The sequence below is a fragment of the Capsicum annuum genome, chromosome 1, assembly GCF_002878395.1.
Source record: "Capsicum annuum cultivar UCD-10X-F1 chromosome 1, UCD10Xv1.1, whole genome shotgun sequence".
NCBI classification, from domain to species: Eukaryota; Viridiplantae; Streptophyta; class Magnoliopsida; order Solanales; family Solanaceae; genus Capsicum; species Capsicum annuum.
Window position 1 is genome coordinate 62,323,352 of NC_061111.1, and position 10,127 is coordinate 62,333,478.

A 10,127-nucleotide genomic window follows, 5' to 3' on the forward strand; every position below is an offset into this window, starting at 1 on the left:
GATAATTAAGGATACTGATGAACCACGACTTGAGGAGCACGACAAAGACAGACGATGAATAACGTCAATAAAATCTTTTTTGAGTTTTCGACTTGACACATCACATAAAATTGACACCAACAATTATGAAAGGAAAATCTTTTTGGTATTTTCATTACATAAAATGTACGAAACTTATACCGTCTTTTTGAATTTTCTTTTATAAAAACTCCTAAAAATAAATCTTTTTGAAATTTTTTAATAATGAAGGCATGCTAAAGGAATCAAAAGAAAATATTTTTTATTTTGATTTTTTTTTTTTGAAAAATGAGTGAAAAAGGTAAAAAAATCTTTTTGAATTTCTTGAATTGTGAAAAACAAAAGCCATAAAGAACACTAAAAGCTGCTAAACTCTTTTCGACTCACTTTTTTTTCCTAACACATGCTCCTTTAATTTTGGCACATGTTTTCCCCTAAATCAGTATGTCAAATGACCCCATTACCCTTAAAAATACAATAATTAGTACGTAGGGATGCTTTATGGGTGAGTCTCCTACGAAGGACCAAGTGGATCCTGCTAGGGCTCAATATGATGCAAATAAGCATGACCTAAAGGCTGACCTACGCTGGGGTCCACTAACAAGGTTGTTCGGGGAAGCGCATGGTCGATAGAGGCTGCTTTGCTTTCCATCCACTCCATACATCCGATGGTTGCCCCTCCTAAAATAAGGGTGACTCAACTAGAGTTAGTGCGTACGACGTGCACTCCAAGACTTATTGCAGAAGGAATTGACTCGGATTATGCAAATGATGCCAGATATAAAGCGGTAACATATAAGGAGGAAGACTGTAAACATGTACGCAGGCACTTAACAATGACAACACAAATGATAACACAAAAAATGTTTATATACCGGTAATGTCAAACTAAGCCGATACAACTTCAAAAATAAGCTCGAATTCTGAAAAAGTCCCCAGTAGAATCGCCAGAGCTGTCACACCCATTTTTAACTCCAAAAAGAAATTAATTTTATCATTTGAAAAGGTTATTATTATTAAGCGACAAAAGGTGAAAATTTATTTTGAAAAGGACCTTTTATAGTCAAAATTTAGAGTCGGCACTTGGTATAATCTGGTGTGCTAAGTCACCATTGGAAAATTCTTTTCAAAATAATTTGACTCTTTAAAATTAATTTGCGAATAGAGATTCCGGCAAAGGAATTTTGTTGACCGAGGTGAAGGTGTTAAGCACCCCTCAATCCCGTGGTTCGACCATGGTATCTTGGTGGAGCATATCGACTAATTTGACATTACAAATGTATAAACCACATAAAACACATAAAATAATCAATCAAACACATGAAATAAAACAAATCCAAAATATAGTGTTCAGTCCAATTATACAGTCCCAAAATAGAAAAAAATGCGAAAATGTAAATCCTATCCTAAACTAATCCTATACTAATGCTCTACCCGACGCCTCGGGCCTTCATCATGATCATTTGCCACCAACATGATACGTCGGGGCATTCTCCAGTGAATAAATAAAATGAGCCTCGGGGATTTCCCCGGCTAAATGAATACATTTAATGAAATATAATAAAAATGAAGAAAATCACTCAAACATAAACATTTATACATTCGATGATTAGAATCCTATGAGTTGGCTAACCCAAATCTAGAATTTGCCTACTAGTTTCAGCCTGAAACATGATACTATTAACGTTCAACATCAACAATGAATCAAAATACTATAATACTCACTCTTATTGATTTTTTGATTTCTGACCCAAAACAACCAAATTTAATTATCAAACGAGATACCATTTCATCACATAATCCATAATGAATCCACAATCGAGGGAATCAAACAACGAATCAAAACAACCAACAATTCTCATCATCACATATCAACCAACATGATATTTAATCCAATGCACCAGATATCATCAATAATGAAATAAAAAGAGATGAAAGAGTAGAATTGGACCTCATTTGAAGCTTCCAAACTCAATGTTATTCGAATAAAGAGAGTCCGCACCTGAAAATCTCAAACAAAACCTCCGACAATGAACTCCCGATTTTGACAAACCCAAAATTTGAACTGACCTAATAAGTTGACTGACCCATTTTAATTAATAGTTTTCCTATTGGGGTTTTGAGTCAAAAATAGGAACTGGCGCGTGTGGGTTGCGGATTCCTTATGTTTAGCGATAATGAAGGTTTTGATTCTCTGGTTGCTGGTTTTGCATTTTCCAATGAGGTTGTTTTGGTCCAACATTGGAGCTGGCAGGATATTCTCTGGCGAGAATCCGCTGAAATAGTAACAGCGGCATACGTTCCGATCAAATCTCTCTCTCTATTTTTATCCCTGTCAATCTCTCTCTCAATTTCACTATCTAGCTAATTTTCTTTACTCTCTTGCCTTACTCTCTTCTCTCTCCATGTCTCTATATGCATGTGTGTGTGCTGGTTATGCAAATTTCGATGAGGATAAGTGATCTCTATTCCATTTTTCAGTGAGCTCTCTATATGTGTTAATGGTGACTGTGTGTAGTCGATGGGTATGGTCTCGGTGTGTATGGCAGCAACGATGGAGTGTGTATGTGATGTTTTCTTTGGAGTGGAAAAATGGAGATTGTGAGTGTATTTCATGTGTGGAGAAGAAGCTGTGAGGTGTTTGTGTGTATCGTCTATATGGCATGAATGAAAATTGGGAGTATATGGAGAGGGGTGTTGCTATATGTGTTTTATGATGTGGGACACGTGAGTGGGGTAGGAGTAGGGGTATGGGGTGGCGATGAGTTGTCCAAAATTAATAGGAGAAGTGGTTAGGATGATTAAAACAAGATAAAATTTGTTAGAAATTTTGTTGAGGGTTGTTATTTTTTGTATTTTTGTGGAGGTATAATCACGTGGGTGAGGGTGTATGATAGTAAAAATGAATAAAATGGATTTCGAGAGGAACAAAATTAGGTGTCTACAACGGGTTTCAACTGAATTGAAATAGTATTCTTCCATTACTGGGCCCTTTCAAATTAGGTTGCTTCAGTTGGGGATAGATGCTTTCGGAAGTGTTGATTTCTACTGATATGCTACAATTTTTCACTTCTTACAGTCATTTCACAACTTGAAGTATAGAAGTTACAAAAATTAAGTGCACATATTTGCTGCTGACACGGTTCCTAGAAGGCTAACTACAGCACAGCATATACATTTTCACACAGTGGCAGGAGCTGATGAGTTTGGGAATATCTACTTTGGAGATGCATTTAAGGCAAGAGTTACCACCTTTATATGGCAGGGATCACACGGCCTACAGATCTGCCTACTTCCCAGTTAAGGTAGGCATGTACTTGCTCAATCAACTATTTCCTTTAATGTTCCAAATTCAATATGGAAAATGCTCTTTACCTACTTTGTTTGATAGCGTGGTTGGTGCAGACACGTACTGGTGTGGTAAATAAATGTTGGTGAATTTCCTTGGGTAGCTGATGTTGATGCTGAAGTATAACTGAGTTATCTTTAGCTACTTTACAAAACTTGGTTGGTAGGAAGTTAACGTGATGTGCCCTATATAACCATTAAAATGTTTTATACATTAATCTCCACTCATTCGAGAAAATTAAAGAGTTGGATCACCAAATACTTGAGCAGTGTTAGAACATCAAATCTTCTTGTGCTACATGGAATATACGTGGCTTTTATATGTTTTAACTTTATTTTGATCTGATGACTATCCATTCTTATATGGTTTATCCCATCTCTGATTTTCAGGCTGCGTGGAATGAAAAAAATGACAAGAATATATGAAATGCAAGGTGTAAATGTCATCCCTGTGCTCAAGTTCATAACCCACTTTGGAGTGGATAAATCTACTGAGTTTTGTTTTAAGTACGCTCCATTGAGAATGTAAAGAAGTATGAACCGAAGTATACACTGATCCACAGTGAATTGGATACTAAGGCGGACAAGTCTAGAAAGTAAATGAAAGAGCGGAAGAAAAAAATGTTGATCCAAATGATTTGTTGTTTTTGCCCAACTTCATATTTTTATTAGCCATAATCTTCTTCAGATATATCTTTTGTATATGAAAGTGATTCCTCAATTTTTATCCATACTTGTACGGTTTATCCTGACTCTGATTTTCTTTATTATTTATTTCTTCCCAAGTCAATGACTGAAAAATAGCTGAAGACACTTTGCATTGATACAGTTACTTCTCGTGCCACTAAGAAAAAGCCTGTTATTCAGCAGGTAAGCTTTCCATTGAAGTTTAGTCTTTGCAGTTTGGCTATATTATTCTTGCAACTTCATTGTACTTTCCTGTGTTGCAGATAACATTTTTGAAGGATGTAAAAAAAGGACAAGTAGTGGCAAAGAATCATTCTTGTGGAGTAGCTTTTCTTGAGTTCTTGCTATGGACATGCACTTGTGGTTTTGACAGTTCTTAACAACAATACTGGTATGTCCGTTTAGTTTGTTTGATATTGCACGCATATTTCTGGTGACTTTAGCATTTTAGGTTTCTGGTTTTTCTGACTATATAAATTATCTATATACAGAGACTTTCGGTCCCGAGCATCGTCCAAGAGTGGAGTTTGCTCTTGATAATATCCAAACAATGAAGCTTCAGCAGCAAGGTTTTAAGAGGAACAAAGAAGATTTTCACAAAAATGACAATACAAATAACGGGATACCCACAATAAACAATCGAGAAAATGCAAGGCCACAGGAGATGCATTATCAGTGGCAGGGAATAGCAAAAAAGCTAAAAACAAGCATGTCAGAGGTGCCAAAGATGGAGATCAACTGAAAAACAGAGGTGTTAAAGTATCCATCTCTGCAGAAGTAGACGAGCAAAAGAACAAAAAGAAAGGTAAAAAGCTGAGAGGGGCAAAACAAGAGCTAAAAGATAATCAACAAGCAACCAAGCAAGGTCACTTTGGTAGTGAAAGTTCCAATAATGCTGCCCTCTAAGTTGGATGTAAAGAAGATGTTGTAGTGAGAACAAAGAAGAGGAAGTTTGGGGATAAAACAAATAGAAACAAAATATCAGTGTACAAAACAAGAAAAGGGACAAAAAGAAAAAAGACCCCCTTGGATGAGATAGAGTAGACAAGCTAGATATGTTTATTGAACAATATACATTTAAATTCACACACAACATTTCGAATCAAACCGATGGTAACTAGTAGCTCTCTAAGCAGCTTAAGAGGTGGTTCCAATCCTATACCATTCTCAAGTTCTTATGTAGCTTAATATTATGGTGATAGTAAGAACAACTCCGTTGTCGATTTTGGTTTGTATTTTGTTGTATTTCCTCCCTAAAATATCTATTAACGGTTATAAATTTAAAAATATGGGACAACAATTTTAATCAAAGATTTTCGTCGTTTGGCAATTGTATTATGTTTTTCTTTTTAGCCCACAAGACCAGGACTCCCAGGATTTGAGATGAGTGGATTGAAATTATGAAAAAATATCCCAGTTGTGTGTTTTGATCAACTGACCTTGTGCAACCCTCCGAGCTTTCGAGAGCCCCACCCGTTTGCAACAGCAGTAACCTCATCACAAAAGAGTGAAATCAAAAGGCAGCTACCGATCAAACAGACAAATCAAGCTGATACATTTAACCAGGAATGAATTCATTCTTCGAAAATAAAAAACATCAAAAAGTCCTTTACCATTTAAACATTTGCTGCAACTCTTGTAAAAGAATCACCAGATAGTACTTATCATATCTCTTTACAGCAAGAATATGAGCGAACATAAAACATAAAAAAATCCCTAAGGAGAAGCTACTTTAACCCGCTTAAAAATTTACTTAACAAAAATGAGTTATCACAGCACCAGGAAAATTATGTTTGGCACATTAACTGCGAAAGTGTTTCCTATTATACCTGAAGCTTACTAAGATGCCATGTACCAAAAATGCTATGCAAAAATATACACTGAAGTAAGATTTAACATATCAAATCACTAAAAATGGCACGCATTCACAACTCAAATGTTTTTTCCATAAGGATAGTTGATCCTTTTGAACTATCTCAAGAACTTCAATCTCAAAAACATCAACATCCACCCTAACTTGCCATGGAAAATCCGCAAATATCCAATCTATCATACTCTTGCCACCTTCTCTAGCATAAGGAACTTTGTTCATGAACTGCAGCATTGTTGCAAAGATTTTTAGTCACGAATGCATATTAAACAAAAAGACAATAATATGGAATATAATTCTCGGTTATGCACAAGATATTCCATACAAATGCCACAAACAAGACTAATACACAGATGATGCAGTTCACTACATAAAAAGGAAGACAGAAAACTATCATAAACAGTAGGATTTTAATGTAGTAAAATAACATCAGCCAGTACAGACCTTGACTACCCAGTTCATGAGAAGGTCGAGATGGTTTGGACATGTTTTGCGTCAACCTATAGATGCATCCATTGCTATGAAACCATGATAAATGAAGGTGTTAAAAAGGACGGGGTAGACCTAAAATTACATGAAGGAAGTGGTCTCAAGGACCTCCAAATACTTGGTATCAATAGACTTAGTTAAAGATAAGGCAAAATGGAAGAAATAGATCCATATAGATTATACTTACTGGTTGAATATATGTCTTAAGACTTGTATCTCATATGGAACTATTATTATCAGTATTATGTTATTAGTATTACTTCTATACATATATATATATATATATATATATATTTAACGTATGTTTCACTTTTACTTTATATTTATTATGATGATGTATGACACAAGATATAATGAGAAATTACCATTCATATTGCCAAACCCAATTTATTTCGGATTGAGGCATATTTGCTATTGTAGTACTTGTGTTATCAAAACTCTTATACTCTGGAAGGAAAATGTTAACTGGGTCTATCAGAGCCTCAAGTAAACTGACATGTCGGATAATCAAGTAAACCTTACTCTAATATTTCTCATCGCTTGCTAGGGTTTTAGTGATCGCCATTTTCATACACACACAGTGCATCGGCGATAGTGAAACTAATCAAAGATGAAGACAATTTTGTCCTCGAAACCATGGATATCCTCAACAGAATAACCATTAAGGTGAAAGCAAAGAAAATCAAAGTTGAAAGACCCAGGGGCAAACTGGTCAGAAACTTCAAGCATCTCAATCTCAATTTTCAGTTGATTACAGACGAGGAAACTGGACAGAAGAAGCTGAAGGTTGATGCTTGGTTTGGATCTCGTAAGACAACTGCTGCTATCCGTACCGCTCTTAGCCTTGTGGAGAATCTTATCGCTAGTTACTAATGGTTATAGGTACAAGATGAGGTTTTTGTATGCTCATTTTCCTATCAATGCTTCCATTACTGGCAGGAATAAGTCCATTGAGATCCGTAACTTCCTTGGCGAGAAGAAGGTTAGGAAAGTTGATATGCTTGAGGGAGTAACAGTTGTTCCATCTGAGAAGGTCAAGGATGATCTTTGCATTTTACATATTTTATATTTTCTCCTATACTCTGAATATTGAGCTCCACCGTTGTAACCTCCATTGTAGCAGTTGCCAGATTTCAAAGCAGAGCATTCTCCACATCTTAACAAATATAGTTCAAGTTTTGAGTACTAAGTTAGATGAATGTGGTTGAATAGTAAAATAAAGAACAGCGGTGTTTTGCCAATTTCGATACATAACTGGACTGAAAAGGATTGCCTTAAAGAGGCCGATTCTCAATAAGTTAGTTTTGCGACAGATTTCAAATTTTTGATCTCCTCTGTCTTCACACTGCTATGTACGCATACATGGAATACATACATTCATCCTCTACGATAAATTTTCTATGATGTTTTCATTGAGGATCTTTAGTCATTAATGATGTACATTTACATATATTCATTTGCTCATTTTGCTACACTTAATTATAAATTCAGTATTAAAAAAAATCAGTAACGGATATTCCTATTAAACAACTGGAGAAATCCCAGATTTTCCTCCCAAACTTATTCAGTTACTTTTTTTTCAAAACACAATAACAGTTCATTCCTATTAACTGCGTAGGAAAATTCCATATTCTATCCTATTCATATTTAAATTCAATAGACCCAAATCATACGACCATCCATTCATATTTCATCCTTAAATTCAACACAGATCACACTCAAGGAAGGGGAGAAGTTTATTTACTTATTTAGTAATTCAAAAACTTACAGTAACAACAAATTTATACATTGCATTGCAATTTATATCTTTGACGTCATCACGGCTGAGCGTTTTGGCTTTAAGTGGTATGCATACTCATTGCTTATGCATTTCAACTTCGACTTTTATTTGGATATAACCAAAATATCTAATCTTCTAAAACATATGCAACAGGCACAATGGAATTAATATCTGCTATTGTTAAAGAATGCAGTGTCTCAGTGAACATTATGCTGGAAATTAACCTCCTACAACCGCTTTTACCAGAATTAGCTCGGCTGGAACGGATGCTAAAAATTAGATCAAAAATAAATGAATCAACAGCAAAATGTAGTCGAATAAATGAGGAAGATGCTTCTATAAAAAATAATAGATGCAAGTAACTTTTTATTCACCTGTGAAGCTTAATAAAATGTTAACTACCTATAAAACCCTTATGTTTATATTTATAAATTTGGATTTGACATGTCATTACACAATAAATTGGAATTTTGGCAACCCAAAGTACACATGCCAATATTGTGGTGCATTTTTATGGTATGAAGAATGGAAAAATAAAACAGTATCGACAAAAAAACCCATATTCTCATTTTGTTGTATGGAAGGAGGTCGGATCCAACTACCGTTATTGAGTGAACCACCACCATATCTCAAGTATCTTTTGGGAACAGAATCCGAAAAAGTAGGTACCAATTTTTGTAAAAATATCAGGGCTTAAATATGGTCATTTACATCTATGGGAGGCCGAGTGGATGGATCTATCAATCGCTCAAAGGGCCCATATGTTTTTAGGATGAGCGGTCAGAATTACCATCACATAGGATTGTTATTGCCTTAAATAGGTAAAACACCAAACACCACGGTTTGCTCAACTATATATATATATGATACTGAGAATGAGATAACCAACAGAATGAATTGTTTGTCGTAAGGAGACGTTGATCCCAAAATTGTACAGGCCTTATCCAAAATGTTAAACGAGCACAATATTTTGGTAAAAACATTTCGAATGGCTAGGGATAGATATAAATAGCATCCTGAATCTGTATTTCGCCTATATATTCTATCTAACAGGACAAGGGATGGTCGACAATACAACGTACCCACCACTTCTAAAGTAGCGAGATTAATTATTTGTGATCTTAGATGAAAACTTTCAGTGAGATATTATTGTAGATCATCAAAAAAAGGGACTTCAACGAATTACAGATTTACACCCAAGTTTCATATTTATGACATATCCATTAATACACCCATTTGGTGAAGATGGATACAGACTTGGAATTAATTTGGCGGAGGTGAACAACAAGACTTACAAGCGGCAAAATTTATCGATGAGAGAGTTTTATTGCTTCAGGATACAATAAAAATTAAATGAGGGGCACACTCTCTTACTGGCTGGTAGACTATTACAACAATACATTGTTGATACTTACATGGCAATAGAGGAAGAAAGATTTCGTTATATTCGGAATAATAATAAAAAAACTCAGAGTTAATCTTTATGTTGGTTTAATGGATGCCATTCGACGTGGTAATTCAGATAGTTCAATGATAGGAAAAAGTATTATCTTTCCCTTATCGCACACTGGGGGACCTCGACATAGGGCACAGAATTATCAAGATGCTATGGCAATTTGTAGGTGGGCTGGTTATCCAGATTTGTTCCTCACTTTCATATGCAATCCAAAATGGCTAGAAATAAATGAAATGCTACACTTAATTGGCCAACATTATGGTGATAACCGAGTGGACATCATATGCAGAGTCTTCCAGATGAAATTATTTCAACTGATGTAAGATCTGAAAAAGAAACAACCCTTTGGAAAAATAATCGCCTGTAAGTTCTAAATTATACATACTCACGTCTGGCATCACTTATTCATTCAAGCTATTAAATTATGGTAAAAAAAAATATGAATACTTCTCCGGCATCCTAACCAACATATATATCAT

The 10,127-nt window shown here is 35.2% G+C and overlaps 1 long non-coding RNA gene and 1 pseudogene across 2 annotated transcripts; both read left to right on the top strand.

Moving 5' to 3' along the window:
* Positions 1–356: 356 nt before the first annotated feature.
* Positions 357–5,342, top strand: LOC124885349. 2 transcript variants are annotated; one of them, XR_007045208.1, is made up of 5 exons: positions 357–3,323; positions 3,757–3,800; positions 4,153–4,236; positions 4,317–4,444; positions 4,545–5,342. It is a non-coding gene; the product is annotated as an uncharacterized LOC124885349 (long non-coding RNA). The 2 variants fall into 2 exon arrangements; XR_007045203.1 differs by having other exon boundaries at positions 3,757–4,236.
* A 1,680-nt stretch (positions 5,343–7,022) lies between these two features.
* LOC107854743 lies at positions 7,023–9,632 on the top strand (annotated as a pseudogene).
* The last annotated feature ends 495 nt before the right edge of the window (positions 9,633–10,127 follow it).